General features: G+C 50.5%; 1 protein-coding gene across 3 annotated transcripts in view; it reads left to right on the top strand.

The window, feature by feature from the left end:
• LOC109570359 (SPRY domain-containing SOCS box protein 1) overlaps positions 1-24,554 on the top strand; it is a 134,794-nt gene that overhangs the window by 92,890 nt on the left and 17,350 nt on the right. Inside the window, exon 1 of one of the 3 annotated variants that reach the window (XM_019976247.2) lies at positions 10,886-11,078. The exons of the other annotated variants lie outside the window; for them this stretch is intronic. The gene's annotated coding sequence lies outside the window, so the exon portion shown is untranslated. Of the gene's footprint in view, positions 1-10,885; positions 11,079-24,554 lie in introns of those variants that run through there. 3 annotated transcript variants of the gene reach the window in all.

Raw genomic sequence — 24,554 nt, 5'->3', positions numbered from 1 at the left:
GTCAGTGGACTTCATTGCAGCACTGGAGGGGAATGACCCTGCACGCAGCGAGTATTCTGGAAAGGTGATGAGGCTGGTGGAGGGGACAGATGAGGGGGTGCAAAAGACAGTGGGCTGGAGATTGTTTCAGGAGGTGAGCCTGACAGCCAATCGGAAGTCAGCTGGAGTCCAGGCGACCTCTTGGACCTCGGCCTTGGAGGACAATGGGCTTGGGTGCAAATGTGTGCGATGGGAGGTGTGTGGAGAACATTCTGTGGGTAGTATCACCTACAGACTTTATTCTCGAAACTTTGATGTTCTGAAGCTTTTAGAGTTTTTTTGGGGGGGGGCCTGATGCCTTAGAGTCCAGGGAGGAAAATTGATCCAGATGACGGACAGCTGGTTCAGAATAGTCTGGGAACAGGTGTGCAGAGAGAAGGAGAAACCTGACAGGCTGAGTGGGCCTTGAACCACCGTTTGGGGTACACAAGGTATCCTATCTCACTAAAGGTTTTAATCAGCTCCTGGGTATCTGCATTAGGGCACCAGTCACACAGGGAGGGCTTGTTTCAAAGCCTGACAGGACGGACTTCCCTGGTGGTCCAGTAGCTAAGACTCTTCCCTCCCAATGCAGGGGGGCCTGCGTTTGATCCCTGGTCACAGAGCTGGAGCCCACATGCCACAACTAAGACCTGGTGCAGCCAGACTGAAAAAAAAAAAGGTCTAATGATTATGGAAAGGAAAGGGACTGTGCCCATGGGCGCAGGTGTTTAAGGTGATGGAGAACGTGCAGAGGGCTCTGGAGGGTCTGCCTGGTTCTGTAGTGACAGCCTTCCAGGTGAGTGGACCGTGTGGAGTAGCATGGACACGTGTGTGAGCCAGACTGGGGGAAGGGAGCAGCTGGAGGAAGGAGGGAATGTTCCTAGAGAAAGCAGTTCTGTGGCAAAGTGGGCTGAGGTCAGTGTGGGAGCAGCCTTTGGTGCCCGTCTCAGATGTTTGTCCTTGTGATCGTGGGTGGTCTAAGCAGAACGCTAGAGACAAGGTGACTCAAACAGCAGACAGTTCTGGAGGCTGAGAAGTCCCAGGTCAGGGAGCTGGTAGCGCTGGTGTCTGGCGAGAGCCGTCTTCCTGGTTTGCAGACAGCTCTCTTGTTGTGTGCTCATGTGGCAGAGAAGAAGATCATCCCTCTCCTGTGTCTTTCATAAAGGCACTAATTATATTCACAAGGGCTCCACCCTCATGATCTAATCACCTCTCAGAGAACCAACTCCTAAAACCATCACTTGAGGGGTTAGGGTTTCTACATATGAGTTTTGGGGGGACACATTCAGTCCATAACATCTTTTTTCATTCTTTATTCCTTTTTCATTTAAATTGAAGTATAGCTGGTTTACAATGTTGTGTTAGTTTTGAGGTGTAGAACAAAGTGACTCAGATGTAGCCATATATCTGAAAGAACACACTATTCTTTCTTAGGGCTTCCTAGGTGTTGCTAGTGGTAAAGAATCTGCCTGCCAATACAGGAAATGCAGGTTTGATCCCTGGGTGGGGAAGATCCCCTGGAGTAGAAAATGGCAACCCACTACAGTATTCTTACCTGGAAAATTCCGTGGACAGAGGAGCCTGGCAGGCCACAGTCCATGGGATCCCAAAGAGTTGGACACGACTGAGCACACACGCACACACACACAATTCTTTCTTGAATTCTTTTCCACTATAAGTCACTACAAGGTGTTGAGTATAATTCCCTGTGCTATAAATAGGTCTTTGTTTACATATTTTGTATAGTAGTGTGTATCTGTTGATCCAAACTCCTAATTTTCCCCCAACTCTTGATAACCATAAATTTGTTTTCCATGTCTGTGAATCTGTTTCTGTTTTATAAATAAGGTCACTTGTATCATTTTTTAAGATCCCACATATAAGTGATATCATATGGTATTTGTCTTTGTCTGACTCGCTTCACTTAGTATAATCTCTGGGTTCATCCATGTTGCTACAAATGGCATTGTTTCATTCTTTTTATGGCTGAGTAATGTTCCACTGTATTTATGTACCACATTTTCTTCGTCCATTCCTCTGTCAATGGGCCTCAGTTTCCTTGTCATAGCTATTGTGAATAATACTGCTGTGAACGTTGGGTTGCATGTGTCTTTTCAAGTCATGCTCTAGCATGACAACATCTGAACCATTTTTATGTGTATAGGTCAGTAGTGTTAAGTACTTTCACAGTGTTGGGCAATTATCACCAGCATCTAGCTCCCTAACTCTTTTCATCTTGCAAAATTGAAACTGTCTCCATTAAAGAAACAAACAACTCCCTATGTCCCGCTCCCTCAGCCTTGGTCATCTGCCATCCTACTTCTTGTCTTTATGAATTTGAGGTATTCTTGTTACCTCATGCAAGTGGAATCACACAGTATATGCCTTTTCGTGACTGGCTTATTTCACTTATCATAATGTTCTCAAGGTTCATCCATGTTGTAGCCCGTGATAGGAATTCCTCCTTTTTTAAGGTCAAATGGATCTCCACGTTTCGTTCATCCAGTCATTGGTGATGGACACTTGTGTTGCTTCCACCTTTTGCCTATTGTGAATAATGCTGCTGTGAATATCTAGGTGTACGATATCTGTTTGAGACCTTGCTTTCAATTCTTTTGGGTCTATACCCAGAAATGAAATGTTTTAGGAACCTCCATACTGTTTTCCATAGTGGCCGCACTGCTTTACGTCTCCACCAATAGTACACAAGGGTTCCAATTTCTCCACATCCTTGCCAACATCCCTTCTTTTCTAATTCTTTTAACCTAAACCTTTTATGGAAGGATAAGACACCCTGAGTAACTCATACCTACCTTCCTGCCCAGGCATATATGTATGTTTCTTTGGGGACACCATTCTTTGTGTTTTTAAAAAATATTTGGCTACACCAGGTCTTAGGGCGAGCGGGATCTTTAGTTGTAGCATGCGAACTCTTAGTTGCAGCATGTAGGACCTAGTTCCCTGACCCGGGATCGAACCCAGGCCCCCTGCATTCGGAGCATGGAGTCTTAGCCACTGGACCATCAGAAAATCAGGGGACACCACTGATTAAAATGGGCTTTCCTTTCATAGTCTACCCTGTTGTCCTCACTGAACGCATGTGGAGATGCCCCCAGGCTTCAGTGTGGTTCTACCTTGTTCTTTTAATTGCTGTGTGATGAATGGTTCATGGTATAGATGTGACAGAGTTGTCCACCTGCCACCTGATCAGTTGAACATGATGGCAACACTCAATTTAGACTGGCAGAAAATGGCAGAGCCTCTGTAATAAGCACCTGTGTAGATGTCCTCTGTCCAGGTGCTTTTATTCTTGTGGCCCACGCTCCAGGAGCAGCATGGCTGGCTAAGCCCTCAGCTCATCTCCCCAAAGCTGCGAGGTTCAGAGTCGACGAGCCACACTGGTGCACAACTTCCTCCCCTGCCCATCGGTAGGAGGTGCCATCTCTCTACTGACTGTGTAGAAATCTGGGGCAGGGGGTGCAAGGTGATGGATCACTTCTTAGTACTTAATTTTTTGTTTCCCTGTTTACCAAACAGGTCAGGTTTTTTGTTTTTGTTTTTTGCTTATCACTTGCATTTAGTTTTTGTTCCTGAGTTGCTTCATCAGGTCCTCTGGCCATTTGACCATTATGCAGTAAAAGGACCAGAAGCAAATGTGACAGGCTGTTGACAGTGGTTCATTTTAGGTGCTGAAAATATGTGTCTCTTTTGTACACGTTTGAGTTACATATTTTCAAAATGAAAAAAAAAAAAAAAAAGACTAATATCTAAATGAGAGTGTTTTAGGAAGATCCGACGGGGTCAGAGAGGTGTTGTGGGCAGGGAGACCAATTTTGGAGACTCCTACACTAACTTTGCAGGTGATGATGACTTGAACCATGAGAGTGGGCGACAGATTTGGGCAACTCTGGGGGGTGGGATTTCTACCATTTGATGATAATGTGGAAAGCCAAGAAGAGGAGGAATCCAGGAAGATGAGGGGTTTGAATCTGGGTGACTGACCAGGAGAAGGACAGAACTTGGCAGAGATGTAGAGGGTGGGAGGGGGCCATGTTTGAGTCTGGCAGGGAGCTGTGTGGGATGCAGGGCAGGGTTGCTGTAAGAGTCATGCTGTTCAATGATGCCGTCGCCATAAGGGTGATGTGTCAATTTCAAGGGGAGATGCTCCCTGGAGCCGTGAGAGCAGAGAAGCCCACAGAGAGAGGAACATCTGTGATTAAGGAGAGGAGGAAAAACTGGCGAAGGAGCTGGGTGGGAGCCTTGCAGAACAGGGAGCACACTGTCACAGAAATCAGTATTTCAAGGTCAAGGTCACAGTCAGGGTTTTCAAATGCAGTTGCAAGGTAGATGCTTTTTCAGGCCATTCAATGTATTAATCAGGAGGTCCTAATGTGGAAGAGCACGTTCCCTGAAGTGTCTGGGGCCTGAAGTCAGCTTGCTGGTTTCTGCAGCCTGAGTGCACAGAGGGTGACCGAGGTCACAGGAAGTGTGGGTGGCTGCAGGAGAAGAGCCCTGGCACCCAGCTCTGTGCCATTCTGGTTTGGTTTCAATGGTGCTTCACCCATGAGTGTGGACTGAGCCGCCCTTGGGGGCTGTGCTGGGCACCTGCCACCCCAGGTGTCCCAGGGTCCTCGGGGGAGTCCGCCAGAAGCTGCCTTCCTCTTGAGAATCTCAAGTATCTCCGTGTGTGCTATTCAGCGTCTGTTCCCGAGCAGCCTCAAGGGACCAAGGGAGACATGAGTCATTTCCTGGATAGCAACCTGTCCCAGCTTCTTAGCCGTTTGAGGCCTGGCCTTTCCTTTTTAAGTCCACCTCTGTTTCCCGCCAGTGCTGCCTCCTCATGAGGTTTGTGAGGCACCTGCAGTGAGAAACAGCATATGAACACCCCCACGGGTATTCAAGTCCTCCTTATTCCAAATGAAAAATAAGAGAGATTGGCCAGGGGGTTCTAAGGAACCCAGTAGCCAAGTAAATGGTGGCATTCTGTCTCTGCCGACTTTCCAGCATGACTTCTGGGACAACAGCTCTGTGTGTGGACAGCCTTGGCCATCGGTTGGCTTAGAGATGCAGATGAGGCGGGTCCAGGGGTGGTGGTCAAACACCTTAGCTTTGTCCAGCACATGTTCCCGTAGCGTCAGAATAAAGGGACCCACTCCCCTTTTCATCACTTTTTGTGTCTCACATTTTTTTCCTTCCTTATTTTCATATAAAATGAAGCACTTTTTAAATTGTGGTAGAGTGTACATAAAATTTACCATTTTAACCATTTTTAGATTTTGTTTGTTTGTTTGTAGATTTTTTAAAATTGAAGGATGATTGCTTTACAATTTTGGTTTGATTTCTGCCATACATCAACATGAATCAGTCATAAGTGTATATATGTCCCCTTCCTCTCGAACCTCCTTCTCACCTCTCACCCTTTCCCACCCCTCTAGATTGTTAGAGAGCCCCCGTTTGAGTTCCCTGAGTCATACAGCAAGTTTCCATTGGCTATCTATTTTATATATGGTAGTGTATATGCTTCTATGCTTCCCTCGTAGCTCACTGGGTAAAGAATCTGCCTGCAGTGCAGGACACCCGGCTTCAATCCCTGGGTTGGCAAGATCCCCTGGAGAAGGAAATGGCAACCCACTCCAGTATTCTTCCTAGAGAATCCCACAGACAGAGGAGCCTGGCCTCTCCTGGGGTTGCAAGAGTCAGACACAACTTAGCGACTAAACCATCACCATGCTTCCACACTACTCCATTTTAACCATTTTTAAATGGTGGTGGCATTCAGTGCACTGTTGTACAACCATCACCATCATCCACCTTTGTAACTGGCTTTCTTCTCTTCGCATCATGTCCTCAAGGTGTGTCCACTTTGCAGTGTGTATCAAAATTTCCTTCCTTCCTTTTCTTGGCCACCCCTTGAGGTTTGTGGGATCTTAGTTCCCTGTCCAGGGATCAAACTTGCATCCCCTGCATTGCAAAGTGGGATTCTTAACCACTGGACTACCAGGGAAGTCCCCCTTTTGCACTTTAAAAGAAGGTTATGGTTCTCTGGTTCTGTGGTCAGTGGCTGGAAGATGATCTTCAGAGTTAAGATCTGCTTACCCAAATGTCATGTAGCAATAAGACCCCGATGCTGGGAAAGATAGAAGGCAGGAGAAGGGGATGACAGAGGATGAGATGGTTGGATGGCATCACCGACTCAATGGACATGAGTTTGAGCAAACTCCGGGAGATGGTGAAGGACAGGGAGGCCTGGTGTGCTGCAGTCCATGGGGTCGCAAAGAGTCAGACACGACTGAGTGACTGAACAACAACAGTAGTAATTATAGCCACCACCGAAACCCTGAATACACGTGTAAACGTCAGGTATTGTCTGAGCACCTACTACGTTCTGGGAACTTTTTGGCCTCTTCAGGTATACTTATTATCCTCTTTGCAGATTAGGTATTTATCATCTCATTTTTTCAGGTGAAAAATTATGGTTGCTTTCTCATGGTGTTGATTTAAAGCGATATTTCTCAGAATGTAAACACACCCAAGCTTTCTGTTTATGTAAAAGAAATGTTCTAATTCTTTCTTCCTGGTTCTTCACCTGCCTCCCCCGAAGTACTTATGGAACGTCTGCACCCACAGCTCTTTTCGTTAAGCTATGCAAGGGCAGCTGCTCTGTGGAAAGAGGGGATGTCACTTCTCTGTTCCCAGTATTTTCTGGTTCTATCCGGAAATCCAGTGGGGTGCTGGCTGAACTTAGGAGCAGGCTTTCTTTTTAAAAATTAATTATATTTATGTATTTTTGGCTGTGCTGGGTCTTTGTGCTTTGTGGGCTTTTCTCTAGTTGCGGCGAGCTGGGGCTGCTCTCTAGTGGCAGTGCTCAGTCTTATTGCAGTGACTTCTTTTGTTGCAAAGCATGGACTCTTCTGGTGCAAGGACTTCAGTAGTTGTGGCACATGAGCTCCCGGGCTCTAAAGCACAGGCTCAGTAGTTGTGCCACACGGACTTAGTTGCTCCAAGGCAGGTGGGATCTTCCTGGACCAGGGATCAAACCCATGCCCCCTGCATTGGCAGGCAGATTCTTAACCACTGGTGTGTGCTTAGTTGCTCAGTCATGTCCGACTCGTTGCGACCCCATGGACTATAGCCCGCCAGGCTCCTCTGTCCATGGGATTCTCCAGGCAAGAATACTGGAGTGGGTTGCCATGCCCTCCTCAAGGGGATCTTCCCAACCCACGGATGGAACCCAGGTCTCCCACATTGCAGGCAGATTCTTTACTGTCTGAGCCACGGGGGAAGCCCAAGCATACTGGAATGGGTAGCCTATCCCTTCTCCAGGGGATCTTCCCAACCACTGAACCACCAGGGAGGTCCCGGGCTTTCTGATCTGTTGCCTTCCATCTGGCGCCTGTGCCTGAGTCCAGACTCCTCGTCATGACATTCAAGGTCTTTGTCATCCGGACTATGTTCCCCGCCCCTCTCTCTCCCTCTCTCCAGTTACTGCTCAAAATTCCCAAATGCCATTCTAATCTCCTGACCACCCTTTGGGTCCCAAATACACCTCCTCACTTCTGTTTGTGACGGGGGAAGGGTTCTCTCACAGCAAGGGTGGTGTCTGTCTGCTTCTTCCCTCAGCTCACCCTTGCTACTAAAATCCCAGCCTTGGTCAGAACCCCTCAAAGGGGATGTCCCCGAGAGTCCCACCCCACCTCCACCCCCACCTATCTCAGCAACCCCCGAGGTTGAGCATCCTGCTTCTACTGAAGCTCTTTGAAGACATCATCTCTGCTGGGAAGCAGTGGGTACCAGGCAGTTTGCTGGCCTGTCTCCTCCCCACCACTCCCACCAGGCTCTGCCTTGTGGGACAGACCATCAAATTTACCAAATGGATCGTTAGTGGTAAGAGAAGAGCAGGGCTGTGTTAAGAAGCTCTTTACTTTTTCCTGATGGCTTAAATTTTCCTTCACCATGTGAGGAGAAAGACTACAGGAGAATGCCAGTTTGTGGATATTTAAACAGAAAGCGGCACTGAGTGACCTCTTCCCTAGCCAACCAGGCTCCTGGTGGGTACAGCAGCCATGTGTGCCATGCCCAGGTCCTCAAAGGGAGGCAGGAATGTGTTGAGGTGGGGATGCCAAGTGGGGGTCTGGTATCTTAGCCCAGGGATGCTTGGCCCCTTCTCTTCCCTGTCTGGGATCAAAGTCAAACCTGGATGTCTGGAAGAAACTTCATCAACTCAAGTGAGAGGTGGAGGGGTCTTTCTGAGAGTTTCTATCCAGTTGTCCCAGAAATGCTCCATTTCAGTTCTCAGCATCTCAGAGCCACGTCTGAGACTCTAACCCCAGTGTTAACTCCCACCACTCAGCAGTCCCTGAATAACAGCTCTATGCCTCTGGGGCTGGTGAGGGTGGGGACTGGCCCCTGGGTCCCTCTGAGAGACTAGGCCGGGCAGCAGGGTGACCAGGTACTCCGGTGAGCCAGGTCTTTACCTCCAAATGTGCTGATTTGATTTTTTAGGAAGCAGGGCCTCCTCATGGTGCTCAGCCTGTCCGGTGAAGCTGCCACTGCTGCTGCTGTCACCACTGTCGGTCCCCCTTCCGCTTCCAAAGCACAGCCCAGGCTGGTCCTTGGACCTGCAGGAGCCCAGGCTCCCTCCCTGGGGCCACTGGCTGAGCTGGTCAGTGAGGTTGCTGACTTGCTTTAGCTTCAAGACCTCCCTGGTTTGGAGACAGGACACTCTCTTTGGGAGGGGCCAGGGTGAGGCTGGAGGTGGGCAGAGGTGCACCCCAACCTCCCACCCTGCCCCGCTCCTCTGGGTGCCTTACCGGAGAAGTGTCCCCCACTGAGTACCATGGGGGAGGGGGGTGCAGCTCCCACTCAGAGCCTGAGCCCGCCCTCCTGATGGGGACCCTGGGCCAACACGAGTCTGCTGAGGCTGTGGGGCCTCCACCCTCCTGCTTCCCATTCCTATGCTTCCTTTCCAGCTTCTTTCTCTGTTTGTCTCTCTGTCTCTTTCTCTGCTTTCTCTCTGAGTCTCTATGTCTCCGTCTGTCTCTGTCTCTATGTCTCTCTCTTTCTCTGCTCTCTCTCTGCGTCTCTCTGTCTCTGTCTGTCTCTGTCTCTATGTCTCTCTCTTTCTCTGCTCTCTCTCTGCGTCTCTCTGTCTCTGTCTGTCTCTGTCTCTATGTCTCTCTCTGCTCTCTGTCTGAGTCTCTACCCCTCATTTTCTCTCTGTGTCTTTGTCTCTCTGAGTCTCTATGTCTCCGTCTGTCTCTGTCTCTATGTCTCTCTCTTTCTCTGCTCTCTCTCTGCGTCTCTCTGTCTCCGTCTGTCTCTGTCTCTATGTCTCTCTCTTTCTCTGCTCTCTCTCTGAGTCTCTGTCTGAGTCTCTACCTCTCGTTTTCTCCCTGTGTCTTTGTCTCTCTGAGTCTCTGTGTCTCTGTCTGTCTCTGTCTCTATGTCTCTCTCTTTCTCTGCTCTCTGTCTGTCTCTGTGTCTCTACCCCTCATTTTCTCTTTGTGTCTTTGTCTCTCTGAGTCTCTCTGTCTCTGTCTGTCTCTGTCTCTATGTCTCTCTTTCTCTGCTCTCTGTCTGAGTCTCTGTCTGTGTCTCTGCCTCTCATTTTCTCTCTGTGTCTTTGTCTCTCACTCTCTGTCTCTTTGTGTCTCTGTCTCTGTCCTTGTTTCTCCATTTCTCTCTCTCTGTGTCTCTGTCTCTCTTTTTGCTTCTCTGTTTCTCTCTGTCTCTCCAAATCTCTGTCCCCTAGGAGGTCCGTAAAGCCAAAGCAGGCTCTTCTCTCTTGAGACCATTGTGGCTTCTACAGGATGGGAGAACTGACCAGTGTCCTCTGCAGGGTGGGGTAGGGGAATTCAAGAGGGTGAGACAGGCCCTGTTTGTCTGGGGTTTGGACCTACGGCCACGTTCCCCATCTGAGGTCAGCCATCTGGCCCCAGAAAGGTGCCACACATTCACTGTGAGGGAGCAGGGGGAGAGGGAGGCTTGAAACCAGTGCTTGGAGGACGTGGAGGATCCGCGGTGGGGGCGGAGGAAACCTTCCTGCACGTGCCCCCACCTTGGGGGACCTGGAGATGGGGCTGGGTGTCACTCAGCCCTCCCCCTCTCCACTGTGGGCTCCCCACGGTTTCTGCTTATGGGTCTGGGGTCACAACCAAAACCCCGGGCTCCAGGATGTCTTCTAAGAGGAGGTATGTGACTGGCTGAAGGTCCCAGATCTGCTGACAGGCAACAGTTGGGGATCAGTGCCTGGGCTGTACCTGAAGCACCCCCCTGCCTCGCTGGGTACAGTCCTTGGGGGGTGGCCATGGCCCAGGCACTATCCTGGCAGATGGTCCACCAGCCCCGGCTGGAACCTGGCAAACGAGCTCTTAACTCTTCGCTGGTAAGTTTCTGTTAGTTTCATGACAAGTTGCTTGGGGACAAGAGAGCTGGTTGTTGCTAGAAGGGGATCTAGGAAGGGGGATGAGGTGAGTCTGCCCCTGCAGGCTGGCCAGGATTCTGGAACGTGCTTTGGGCACTGAAGTGGCACACTGCCCACCTGGGACTGTGTGCCCCGCTTCCTCTGAGGCTCCAGCCTTGCTCTGCCGGGGGTCCCTGCGCCAGGTGGAGAGAGGGTCCCTGGGTCTTGAGGAGGATGCAGCAGCAGCAGGAGGGAGGGAATGGGTTACAAACCAGCCTTCCCTTGGGCCAGCAGCCTCCCTTCTGGAGGGCTTTTAAAAACTGGCCGATTACCTTGTAATTGTTCCCAGCAGTGAGGAGCCAGTCCAGTGTTTGTTTTGCCTTCTGTGTTCTCCCAGCCAGCGGTAACCAAGGGCCGCTTCCCCTTGGTGACGGTGGAGCTCACTCTGGCCAGGGCTGATCCAGCCGAGCGAGGGAGGCCTGGGGACCCGCAGGGCCCGGCCACTGGCAGGGAGGCTCCCTGCTCCTGGGGCACCAGCGAGCTGCCTGCACTCTGCTTCCGTCTCCCCCGGCCCGGGGATCGAGGGCTTCCCTCCTGGAGCTCCCCCATCTCTGGGCACTGGCCCGAAACATTCCAGAACTCCGCCAATCCTCCGGTAGGTGTCCGGGAGACCGTGAGGCCAATACTTGCAGGCAGGCCGTGTGGGAGTGGGTCCTGGCCAGGGTTGTGGACCTGGGCCAGGGTGCTGCTAGGGGCCAGGGATGACCTTCATTCTAGATTCCGGCAGGATCCAGGGTCCTGAGCTAGTTCTGGGGGAGGTTTTTGCAGGGAGATGGAGACCTGCTGTGAAACAGCCCAGGTCGTGGAGGCCAGCCAGGGACAGCTCCGTGGCCGAGAGGACCAGGATTGATCTCGGATGGCCCGGATTCTGGTCGGGTGGGGTTGTTTGAAGTGAAAGCAAGGGCTGCAGGTGTGGCTGCAAGAAAGCATGAGGCTCCTGGAGGCTGCGGGCTGGCTTGGCTAGTCGGGGAATCGGGGCTATCTGGAGGAGCAGAGAGAGCTGGGGCACAGAGGAGGGCCTGGAAGAGGTGTTGCCACCGCCTTGGGCTTCCCAAGACCCCAGTTGACCAAGGGCTTCTAGAACGTCTGGGGCTAAGGAATCCATAGCCTGTTCTGTGTGCCCTTCGCCCTTGTGGGTCTGGCGAGGACGGGGCCCTGCCAGGCTCTGCCTGTGACTTCTGTTAAACTTGTCGGCTTCTAGATTTGTTTTCTTGGGAGTCCGTTATGTTTCAGGACTGGCTTCCTGGAACGGGCTGGACGAGCCTCTGTTTTCTTTATTTCTGATGTGTTTCCTGCCAGCCTCTGCCTTGAGGACCCAGGCCCAGCCCCCACCCACCTGGGCACACGGATCACCTGTGATACGGCTGCTCAGAGGCAGGGGCCAGGCCCAAGACTCTGCATTTCCAACCAGCTCCCAGGCGATGCCTCAGCGGCAGACCCATGGGCTCCCCGGGAGGGGTCGGGGGGTGGGGGGCGTGACCAGATGCAGGGCACTTGGGGTGACTGGCTCCCTCACTGCTAAAAGGATCACTTCCCAAGGAAGGAATCATCCGGCTCCATGTGCAGGATCTTAGGTAGGTCTGGTTTTCCATTTGGGGGCCTGGAGAAGAAGTGCTGTCAGTCAAGATCGGGGTACCTGGGGGGTGGGCAGGGCACAGCACCTCTGCCCTGGTGCTCTGCCCAAGCACCTCTGTCTGACTTTCACAAGGATTTCTTCTACCAACCCAGCTGCCGATACTATTTAACCTCAGTGATTCATTGAAGTGCTTTTCAAGGGAAGGCGTGCTACAGAAACGTGGGTCCCAGAGGCTTGTTTTGTTGGCAGGTCTTGCTGCCTCAGCAGAAAAGAGGTGCTTTTGATATGGGAACGGAAACTTGGGACAGCCTTAGAAACACGCAGTGTGTTGGGTGGGAGGGGACCATGGTCCTCCTCTGTTACAGGATGGCGCTGCCCCGGGGCTGGCTGCCCCAGCTGGGCGCCAGGGAGGGGTCCCCACACCTGGGTCTGTGGTCTTGTGCCCCCATAGTTGTGACGAGGCTGCCTTCCTTGACACTGAGGTGTGGGGGACACGTCCCCCGCTCCCCGTGTTGCCTGTGAAGGTGACATGCTGCTGCTATGATTTTATGGAAGGTCCAGCTTGCAGGGGAAATAGCTTTCTGAGCGTGTTCTGTCTGGAGTCACAGTGCAGCCCTGCAGAGGCGAGCGCATGAAACGGGCGTGTGCAGCCCTCACTTCTGCTAGGTACCGAGGCCCTGGTCCAGCTCCATTGGCCCTTCCTGGGCTCGCTTAATTCTGAAGTATGGCTGACAAGCTTGCTGGGCAAAACCAGTGCCTCCATCTGGCTTCTTCCTCCCTCTGCCCCGATTGCCATCCTGGATCAGCCCATTAAATGGTTATTGGACCAATTTCCCTTTTTTCCATTTCCTCTTTCCTCCTTTTGTATCTTCAAATGTGATAAGCGGACCAGATTCACCCCAGTTCCAAGTTGCTTTCCCAAGAAACTTCTCCAGACGTGTCTGTCCTGGCCCTCTGGCCCCAGAGAGCACAGAGGCACGGCAGACCCACCACCACTGCCGGAACCGGCACATTGTCGGGGGAGCGGCACGGGGATGAGATGGGGGCAGACAAAACCATGGCTGACTTTGAGCGGCCTCAGCTTCAGCATCACCTGGGAGCTTCCAGTGGAGACCTCTCTGTCACCATTAGTGAGCTTGACATGGTGAGAGGCGGCCACAGAGCTGGGTCGTGGACACCCCAAGGCAGCTGTTCTCTGGGAGAGTACTGATTTTGCAGTGGAGGATGGGTGTCAGGATTCGCATGGCTGCATTCCACCCCTGGGGAGGAGATGCCTCCTCAAGAAGCCCTCCCTGCCTCCCTCCCTCTCTCCCTCCCTCCCTCCTTCTCCTCAGACCATTAAACTACACATACATGGCCACTGTGGCTCTTTATTAAGTGCTGAGCTTTTTTAAGTGTTGGCATTCCCATTTAATCCCTAAAGCAAATCAGTAGGGTTGAACAGTCATCATCCCCATGTCAACAGATGAGGAACTTGAGGCTCAGAGAGGTTGGAGCACTTGTCCAAGGTTGCCCAGCTTGTGGAGCTGAAATTTAAACCCAGGCAGCCCGACTTCAGATTGCAGCCTTCTCCATCTTTGTCTGTTGTAGTCTTCTCCCTTTTTCCTTGATCCACCCTGTTTTAGTTCCAAGAAGTCTTCAGTAGAAGCCTCAGAGCTACCCAGATGAGGATGCCAAGGGGCTGTGCTGGGCCCGGCCTTTGGGGTCATTACGGCCCGCCTTCATTGGGGTCATTACGGCCCGCCTTCATTGGGGTCCTCACAGCCCACCTACACTGGGGTCGTCACGGCCCACCTTCATTGGGGTCATTATGGCTAACCTACCTTTTGCATGTTCAAGAATGGGATTTTCCCCCCAATATATCCAGTATCACCAACTCAGTGGACCTGAATTTGGACAAGCTCCAGGAGATAGTGGAGGACAGGGAGCCTGGCATACTGCAGTCCATGCTACAAAGAGTCAGACACAACTTAGTGACTGAATTTCAACAATGTATCTAATATTGATAGCGTTTTTTAATTTATTTTAAAATATCTTTATTTATTTGGCTGCACTAGGTCTTAGTTGTGGCATGCAGGATCTTTAGATGAGGTTGCAAACTCTCAGTTGCAGCGTGTGGGATCTAGTTCCCTGACCAGGGATCAAACCCTGACCCCCTGCATTGGAAGCATGGAGTCAGCCACCGGATCACTGGGAAATCCCTGATACAGTTTAGACATACCTACCAAACTCACAAGAGACTGATGTATAAACCTGAGGCAGGCCACTCAGGTCGCATTAATGTTTGCCTCCGAGAGGAGCAAATGGGAGACACCGAACCAGAGCTCAGGGAAACTGACAAGTGGCCCTCATGATTCGTGCCTCAAGTTTTGTAGCCTGATATCCCTGTTAGGCCAGGAGTAGACTGAACAAGAGCTGGAGTCATGGGCCTTGGATTAGACCACTGGGTCACTGGGCTCTGCATCTGTGTCTTCACTCACCACCACCTTTAAAGCTTAAGCAGCCTTTTGCTTAGACAAGGTATGATATGATGTCTCCTAGGGGGTTATGGGCTTCCCAGGTGGCGCTAGTGATAAAAAGTGAAGTGAAAGTCGCTCAGTTGTGTCCAACTCTTTGCGACCCCATGGACTATTCAGTCCATGGAATTCTCCAGGCCAGAATACTGAAGTAGGTAGCCATTCTCTTCTCCAGGGGATCTTCCCAACCCAGAGATTGAACCCAGGTCTCCCGCATTGCAGGCAGATTCTTCACCAGCTGGGCCACCAGGGGAACTCTAGTGGTAAAGAATCCGCCTGCTAACATAGGAGACATAAGAGATGCAGTTTCAGTCCCTGAGTCAGGCAGATCCCCTGGAGGAGGGCATGACAACCCACTCCAGTGTTCTTTTTTTTTAATTTATTAATTTATTTTAATTGGAGACTAATTACTTTACAATATAGTGGTGGTTTTTGCCATACATTGACATGAATCAGCCATGGGTGTACATGTGTCCCCCATCCCGAACCCCCCCTCTCACCTACCTCCCCATCCCATCCCTCAGGGTTGTCCCAGTGTACCGGCTTTGAGTGCCCTGTTTCATGCATTGAACTTGGATTGGTGATCATTTCACATATGGTAATATACATGTTTCAGTGCTATTCTCTCAAATCATCCCACCCTTGCCTTCTTCCACAGAGTCCAAAAGTTTGTTCTTTATAGCTGTGTCTCTTTTGCTGTCTCGCATATAGGGTCATCATTACTATCTTTCTAAATTCCATATATATGTGTTAATATACCATATTCGTGTTTTTCTTTCTGACTTGCTTCACTCTGTATAATAGGCTCCAGTTTCATCCACCTCATTAGAACTGATTCAAATGTATTCTTTTTAATGGCTGAGTAATACTCCATTGTGTATATGTACCACAGCTTTCTTATCCATTCATCTGCTGATGGACATCTAGGTTGCTTCCATGTCCTGGCTATTATAAACAGTGCTGCGATGAACATTGGGGTACATGTGTCTCTTTCAATTCTGGTTTCTTCGATGTGTACTCCCAGCAATGGGATTGCTGGGTCGTATGGCAGTTCTAGTACCAGTATTTTAAGGAATCTCCACACTGTTCTCCATAGTGGCTGTACTAGTTTGCATTCCCACCAACATTGTAAGAGGGTTCTCTTTTCTCCACACCCTCTCCAGCATTTATTGCTTGTAGACTTTTGGATAGCAGCAATTCTGACTGGTGTGAAATGGTACCTCATTGTGGTTTTGATTTACTTTTCTCTGATAATGAGTGATGTTGAGCATCTTTTCATGTGTTTGTTACCCATCTATGTCTTCTCTGGAGAAATGTCTGTTTAGTTCTTTGGCCCATTTTTTGATTGGATCATTTATTTTTCTGGTATTAAGCTACACGAGCTGCTTGTATATTTTTGAGATTAATTCTTTGTCAGTTGCTTGATTCACTATTATTTTCTCCCATTCTGAAGGCTGTCTTTTCACCTTGCTCATAGTTTCCTTCATTGTGCAAAAGCTTTTAAGTTTAATTAGGTCCCATTTGTTTATTTTTGCTTTTATTTCCATTACTCTGGGAGTTGGGTCATAGAGGATCTTGCTGTGATTTATGTCAGAGCCACTCCAGTATTCTTGCCTGGAGAATCCCATGGACAGAGGAGCCTGGTGGGCTACGGTTCATAGGGTCACAAAGAGTCGGACACAACTGAAGTGACTTAGTGTGCATGCACTCACGTGGGGTTATATCTAGTTCAGGTTACACTCTGGATCCTACCACTTCCACCACTCCCCCATCCAAGCTGCGTCCTTGCATTGAGTTCCTAGCTGGTCTCTGGCTACCAACAGCCTCTTCTCAAAACAGCAGCCAAGAGAGACTTGGTTAGAAGGGAAGTCAGATTGTGTTCTCTGCATGCACAAAGCCCTCTGCTTGTTTCTCATGACACTGAAGACAAAATCTGAAGTTCTTCCTTGTGACCCTCAAGACCTGGTGTGCCTGCCCTCTGCACACCTTGCACCACCTCCCTCCACAGCCTCTTCCTCCTCCTGTTCTGGCCACACCACATCTCTGTTGTTCCCCTGACCTGCCACACATGCTCAGACCTCAGGGCCTGTGCACATCCTGTTCCTTCTGCCCAGGACACCCTTCCCTTTGAATACTCACATGCTTTTCTCCTTTGCTTCCTCCAGGTCTCTGTCCATGTATCACTGTGTCAGAGAAGTCTTTCCTCACCACCTTCCCCCATCCCTTTCTCTGTCCTTGCTACTCTGCTTCATTTTTCTTTGATACTTATTACCTGGCCCCATGCTAGATATGAATTGGGGCAAACTCCAGGAGATGGTGAGGGACAGGGAGGCATGGTGAGCTGCTGTCCATGGGGTTACAGAGAGTTGGACACGACTTGGTGACTGAACAACTACAACAGTGTTCATTCATTCAGTCAAGGCTTGTTTGTTTAGCACCTGCTTTGTTTCAGACAATGTTCTAGGCATGGGGCCTCCCATCTTGAACACAATAGATAAAAACCTGTGTCCCGAAGCTCACATTGACTGTTCAGAAGATTGTTACAATGGCTATGTCTCCCTCATCAGACTGTAAGCTCCTTGAGGGCAATGATTTCTACTTCTATAGTATGTATGTTGTTCAGTTGCTAAGTCATGTCTAACTCTTTTGCAACCCCCTAGACTATAGCCCACCAGGCTCCTCTGTCCATGGGATTTCTAGGCAAGAATATTGGAGTGGGTTGCCATTTCCTTCTCCAGGGGCTCTTTCCAATCCAGGGATTGAACCTGTGTATCCTGCATTGGCAGGGGGATTCTTTACCACTGAGCCATCAGGGAAGCCCTATAGTATGTATATGTATAATGTATATAGTAGGTGTCTAACAAATATTTTGGTAATGAATTCCAGCCCTAAAGCACCTAATTTGGACTTGGCTTTCCCAAATGCTCATTAGCTGAACATTTGCAGGCCACCCCTCAGTTTGGATCACTTCTGCAGTTGTCTGTCTTATAGGTTTCGTCAAGTTTTTCCAGCTTCCACCTGGGGAAGATGCTTTCTGGCAGAGTAGGTGGAACATTCTCTAGCTTTCCCAGGCGCCAGTTCCCAGTTTTGAATCATCCACTTTATTGAATTCCTTGGACTAAGGAACAAAGAAAGGGTCTCAGGAAGCTCACGCTTCCCTATGGGGGATTAGCAGGTGCTTGTGGGATGGGTGAGAAAGCAACTCAGGTATTTATGAGCACCTACTATACTTTGGCCACCTCATGCGAAGGGTTGACTCATTGGAAAAGACTCTGATGCTGGGAGGGATTGGGGGCAAGAGGAGAAGGGGACGACAGAGGATGAGATGGCTGGATGGCATCACTGACTCGATGGACGTGAGTCTGGGTGAACTCCGGGAGTTGGTGATGGACAGGGAGGCCTGGCATGCTGCGATTCATGGGGTTGCAAAGAGTCGGACATGACTGAGTGACTGATCTGATGTGATCTGATCTGACTGTATACATATATGGCTTCTCTGGTGGCTCAGTGATAAAGAATCTGCCTGCCAATGCCAGAGACATGGGTTCGATCCCTGGTCTGGGAAGATGCTCTGGAGAAGAAAATGGGAACCCACTCTAGTATTCTTGCCTGGAGAACCCCATGGACAGAGGAGCATGGCTGGCTATAGTCCATGCGGTCGCAAAGCGTCAGACAGGACTTAGTGACTGAATCAATCAAGTATATACGTATATAGGCCTAGAGCATGGCCCTTTGGGGCCCATTTTTCCGTGTTTACCAGGAGTGAATCTGGCCAAAAGGGGTTTGTGGGAGAAGGTAGCACCTGGCATGAGAAACTGAGGTCTCTCCAAGTCTGTGAGCTATGATCGGGAACACAGACACACGGGAACACAGAAACTCCACCCATGAGAACGGGTTTGCATGTGGCAGCAGGTCCAGTCACACTGTGCATTAGCCTGGGGCCTGTCTGGCCTGGACCAGCGCCCTGCGCTGTGGCATCATCATGGCTGGCAGGTGGGCACCAATGTCATCGATGGGGAGTGAGCAGGCGCTGAGTGGCCTTGTAACACAGTAGCCTTTGCCAGTTTGTAGTGGCCTCGGGGCGTTGAGCTGCTCCGGAAACAAGCCAGAACCTGGAACTCCGGGTGTTGTCTCTCCTCAACCTGCCTGCTTCCCAGAGTGGAGGATGTATGGATGCAGGGTCCGCGTGACCTCGGTTCTCGTACATCCTCCTCCTCCAGCCAGGGGCACATGTGTGTGTGTGTCGATTTGTCTCCTTCCCGCACCACATCACAGATGCAGGCACCAGAATGCAGGCACGCATTCTGGATTCCCCCAGAAAAACTCTGTCCACAGGTGCCGTCTCAAAGCAGTGGGGCTGCCAAACCACAGCTCTGAGCTCTTTCTTTCCTAGGAAAGGAAGGGGGTAGGGTGGGAAGTGGAGAACTCAGCTCTAGAAGGCTCTTTGCTGCTCACTATGAGGCTCTTTAGCCCTGTCTCCCTGTGTAACCCTGGCTGAGGGGCCTGGTTCTGCCCACCGGGTCTCCACAAGCTCTGGGTTCATCTCTGCTCTGCGGCCCTTCCCACACCTACCTCCTGCCATGAGGATTTTGGAGAAGTGCACAGTTTTCATACATTTGTGTTTTTTCCTTTGTTGTGACATTCACATAACAGTAACCGTTTTCAAGAGGACAGTTCCACGGCATCCAGTACCTTCACGATGCTGTGCAGCCACCACCTCTGTCCAGTTGTAAAATGTTTCACCCACCCCCCACCCCCCATAAAAGAGACCCTGACCCCTTAGCCTTCACTCCCCATTCCCCACCCCCGGCCCCTGGCAACCACCAGGCTGCTTTCTGTCTCTATGGGTTTGCTGATTCCGGCTATCCCATAGACGTGGGAGCACCGCTGTGTGACCTTTTCGATCTGCCTTCTTTCCCAGCATGAAGGATTTGAGGTCCACCCACGCTATGGCAGGTGTCATATGGCAGTCCGTTTTTCCTGTGTATGGCTGAGTGATAGTCCATTATATATGTTTTCCGTTTGTTTGTGCCATCATGCACTGATGGACATTAGGATTCATCCATTTACGGTTTTGCAACACCCATAGGACAACAGTAAGGAACTCTGAAAGAAAGGGAAGCTCATAAACTCATCACTCTAAACATAGAAACAATTTTTGCTGCTTATTTTCATCTCTTTTCACACATGTGCCTGTATACTTCTTTCTAGACTTTACTAGTAGGGCAGATACAGTTGTGTCCTTCCTTCCACTTTAGATTGTTGTTCATTCACTAAGTCATGTCCAACTCTCTGTGACCTCATGGACTGCAGCACGCCAGGCTTCCCTGTCCTTCTCTCTGAGTTTGCTCAAACTCTTGTCCATTGAGTCAGTGGGTGATACCATCCAACCATCTCATCCTCTGTCACCTCCTTCTTCTCTTGCCCTCAATCTTCCCAGCATCAGGGTCTTTTCCAATGAGTCGGGTCTTTGCATCAGGTGGCCAAATTATTGGAGCTTCAACTTCAGCATCAGTCCTTCCAATGAATACTCAGGGTTGATTTCCTTTAAGATTGACTGGCTTGATCTCCTTGCTGTCCAAGGGACTCTCAAGAGCCTTCTCCAACACCACAGTTCAAAAGCATCAATTCTTGGACGCTCAGCCTTCTTTATGGTCCCACTCTCGCATCCGTACATGACTACTGGAAAACCCATAGCTTTGACTACATGGACCTTTGCTGGCAAAGTGATGCCTATGCTTTTTAATACACTGTCTAGGTTGGTCACGGCTTTTGTCCCAGGGAGCAAGTATCATTTAGTTTCGTGGCTGCAGTCACTTAAGATAGCAGACCTTTTCCCTTGCCCCTCGTACAGTGATCCTTTCAGCTAGCATCTTGGACAGCTGTGTCCATCTCCATAGATTTGCCAGCTGGGGAGACCCCTTCCTGCCTCCTCGCCTCATCCCTCATGTGACCAGCTGGCACCATGGGAATCTGGTGCCCGGACCCTCGTGCTTGCCTGGAAGTTCAGGATGAATGCATTTGCCACCTGTGAGCCTGCTGTGGTCTCCCTTGTGGAGTTATCAGTGCAGGTGTTCAGGTCTTTCCAGGCTGACAAGATTGGAGGAGGAAGGCCAATAGCCTACAAGAGGAAGTTTCTGCAGGCCATTGTATCTTTAAAGGATATTTAAGTCCCTTTTTTTCACCAACTGGCCTGTGAGGCCCAGGGATTTGCCTCTTCCTTGGCATCCTGTTGTGAAATCCTCTGTGAAATCTCATCCAGGGAACCATGATTAGGTTGCAGTAGGAGACGCACTGCCCCATTCCTTTTAGAATCTTGCCCAAGTTCATTGGCTGTGGTCCATTCAAGGTCCAGTGGACAAACCTTCAGCCCAGTGAGTGCAGAAACTTGTGAGTGCCTTCAGACCCCACAGTTCCAACAGCAGGAAGCCTGATGGTAGGTTACTTTCACATTGGATTTTCTTCTTCTAAAAATAGACAGTGGGGTGGGAGGTTCTGAGGTCCAAGATTTTGAGGGGAATGAGAGGAAAGGTGGCCGTGAACTAAATGGGAAGGCACACAAGAATTCCCTGGCAGTCCAGTAAGTAGGACTCCTTCCAATGCTTCCTTTGCAGGGGGCATGAGTTTGATCCTTGGTTAGGGAACTAAGATCCCACAGTCATGTGACACAGCTAAAAAAAGAAAAGTTACCAAAATTGTGATAATGGAATATTACATAGCTACTAAAGCATAAAGTTGATGTAGGCTGGAGCTAATATATTATGACTTAGAAAAAGCAACTTGGGTGTAGTGTGTGTGGTGTGATCCTTTGCTGTGAGTGGACAGTCCCTGCATCTGTGCTAGAGTAGGAGGGTGATATTTTATTTCTCTGTGAGCATGGATTTCTTATGAGAATGGACCTGCCTGGTAGCTCAACTAGTAAAGAATCTGCCTGAGATGCAGGACACCCTGGTTCAGTTCCTGGGACAGGAAGATGCCCTGGAAAAGGGATAGGCTACCCACTCCAGAATTCTTGGGCTTCCCTGGTGGCTCAGATGGTAAAGAATCTGCCTCCAGTGTGGGAGACCTGGTTTCGATCCTTGGGTTGGGAAGACCTCCTGGAGAAGGAACGACTACCCACTCCAGTATTCTGGCCTGGAGAATTCCATGGACAGAGGAGCCTGGCAGGCTACAGTCCATGGGATTACAAAGAGTCCAACATGACTGAGCGACTTTCAAAAAAAAAGAGCATATATAACATTTGAAATATTTCAAATCAGGACAGAACAAGAAATTTTAAAAAATAGTAGTCTTCAGTCCAAGCTTGTCAGTTCTCAATGTGGATTTGAGATTCCAAAATCTTGAGCTGTAATTCCTTTAAACTAGCAGTGTCCTAATCCCTGGAGGGCTCATTAGAATGCCAACCCCACCCCCAGCATGCCTGATTCAGATTAGGGTGGGGCCCAAGCATTTGCTGTCTCTAAGGATGACACTGATCTATTGATCAGGGACCCTGCTTTGAGAACCACTCCTTCGAACCTCTGGCTTCCCTGGTGGCTCAGAGTCTGCCTGCAATGAAGGAAATGTGAGTTCATTCCCTGGGTCAGGAAGATCCCCAGAGAAGGGAATGGCAACACAATCTAGTATTCTTGCCAGGAGAACTCCATGGACAGAAGAGCCTGGTGGGGTACAGTCCATGGGCTCACAAAAGAGTCGGACACAACTTAGCGACTAAAGAACAGCCTTGTTAAAGGGAGGTGGGAGAAGGCAGGGAGTGGCAGGTATTAAACACCTACCGTGTACCCCCAGTGCTATGTGAAGTGCTTCAGCTATGCCGAATGCCACTCTTCCCCCTCCTTTTACACCCTAGGTGGTTTGAGAGCATCACCTGAGCCTACAGGTGGGATAAACAAACACAGGCCCCTCTAGCTCTCTCAGCAGCCAACCCCTCGAATCTCTGGGAACTGATTCCTCTCACAGCCTCACATCTCTCCTTGGCCTCCCTCCTGCTTATTCCTCCTGGAGGGACATGGGGTGACCTATGGGGCCACTCTCAGAGGTTACCTTTCCCAGTTGGCACGTCCCATTGGAAGAGGCCAGAGTGTCACCTGCTCGCACTCAGGTCTCTAGGCCCTAAAGCCTGGACGTGGTCAGGCTTCGCTCTGGGGGTCCCCATGCAGGCGAGTGGAGTTGTCCCAGGCCTCCTCACAGGCCACACAGAGCTGGAGTGAACAGGTGAGCGTGTGTGCTGCAGGCGGCCAGTGCAGAGAAGACCCTTGTTTCCCTGGGGAGCCTTGTCCCAGCACTCATCCAGGGAAAGGCGAACCCCACTTCTCTTGAGGCTGGAGTGCACTCCCTGGGACCAACAGTCCACCGAGGTTTCTGGGCTTCTGCCACCATCCAGGGTGGGGCGAGGAGGGACCTGCATCCCTGAGCCTTCCCCCTTGGGCACCCATGGGCTCTCCCCTGGGAAGTGGCTGTGACACTGTCCTCCATGCTCCCTTCCTGCCCTCTTCCCACAGACACCCCTCCCCCGTCCAGTTCCTGCATGGCCCGGGTAGACCCAGTGTGATGGACCTCCCAGCCTGAGTGACGTGGGGAGTCCACTAGCCTTCCTCCTCACTGGGCATCTGCTGCTGTCTCAGAAAGCTTTCTGGAAGATCACCGTGTGTCATTGTCACTCAGCTCCCTCCCAGGAGCAGAGCTGCTCATGTGAACGGAGCCGTTGTCATCATAACCTCAACTCGGCTGCAGCCGTGACTTTTTTTTTTTCATGATTTTTAGTCTCTGAATGAATGTGAATGCTGTTTCCCAGAGGCCAGGCTCAACTGATTCGAGCCCTTTCTGAAAGTGCCATGAGTAATCTGGGTCCTTCCGTAGGTGTTTACGGCAGGTGCATCTTTTGGTCTTTTGAGGTCAGAGGCTAGAGCTCCAGCCCGTGTGGGATTTTTCTCTCCAGAACCACTCATCAGAACTTTCCAGAAAGCTCCAATCCTTTTTGTTGATTCTGGGGGCAGATGCTGACTTTTCTAGCCCTGCTTGAGCAAGAAGACAGCTTTCATGTATCTTCCTGGGTGTCTCTCCTCAAGGCTATAGGTGCACAGAGTAGAGGTGGTAATGGCCACATAACATGGCTTTTGTCCTGTGGTTGGTGGCATGTTGGCCCAGGCTCTGTGGTCAGGCTTGCACGGAGCACACCCTCCCTGGGTGCTCCCACCACCAAAGCGTGAGCCCCTACTCACGAAGCACAAATCCCCAGTTTTGTGCTCTCTGCCACGCAGCCCAGCTGCAGAAGCTGTGTCCTGATCTAATAGCCCATTGCTCAGGCCTGCTTCTCTTGCAAAATCCTCGGCTGCAGCCAGCGCTGTGTGAGGCGGGGAGGCGGAGGGAGGGAGCTTATTTGATCTGCAGGTGAAAGGAGGCTTTATAAATAGGTCACCTTGTTCCACATCCTGAATTTTATTCTTTCCCCATCACGTGTTGAAACAATGGTTTTACTGTTCTGGGGGCAGTCGGACGCACTGAGGGGGAACTGAGCTGAAAGCTGGGTTGGGTGTTCGCTTGCCAGGCCACAGCGACCGCCTCTGTGTATCCCCTGCCTCCCCACGCCGTCCCATCCATTTGTCACCTATCACCTTGGACGTGTCTCCAACAGAGGGTATTGCTCGCTCAACAAACATTTTTTGTCTTTAACAACAAAACAAAAGGGTAATTTTTAGCATTTCCAATTGATCCGAAAGTGCTGTTTTGGAAGGCGGAACTGCGGAGCTGCTGATTTAATTGAAGGGACAGTGTTGCATTCCCAGCAGGTGCTGAGGGCGCTGTCCCAGCTGAGTCAAGGTTGGTGGTCTTGCCCCTCTCCAGCCTCTGCCCCCTAGAGGTCCTCCTTCCTCATCCTGGCCTTGGCAGAACACAGAGCCCCGTATAGCCACCATGGCTGGGTTTCCCATCTGAGGATGGCGCAGGTCTTTTCTTGTTCGGAGCCCACGGAAACAGATTA

Source organism: Bos indicus, chromosome 16 (genome assembly GCF_029378745.1).
Source record: "Bos indicus isolate NIAB-ARS_2022 breed Sahiwal x Tharparkar chromosome 16, NIAB-ARS_B.indTharparkar_mat_pri_1.0, whole genome shotgun sequence".
Taxonomy (NCBI): domain Eukaryota; kingdom Metazoa; phylum Chordata; class Mammalia; order Artiodactyla; family Bovidae; genus Bos; species Bos indicus.
This window is presented reverse-complemented; position numbering and strand designations above follow the sequence as displayed.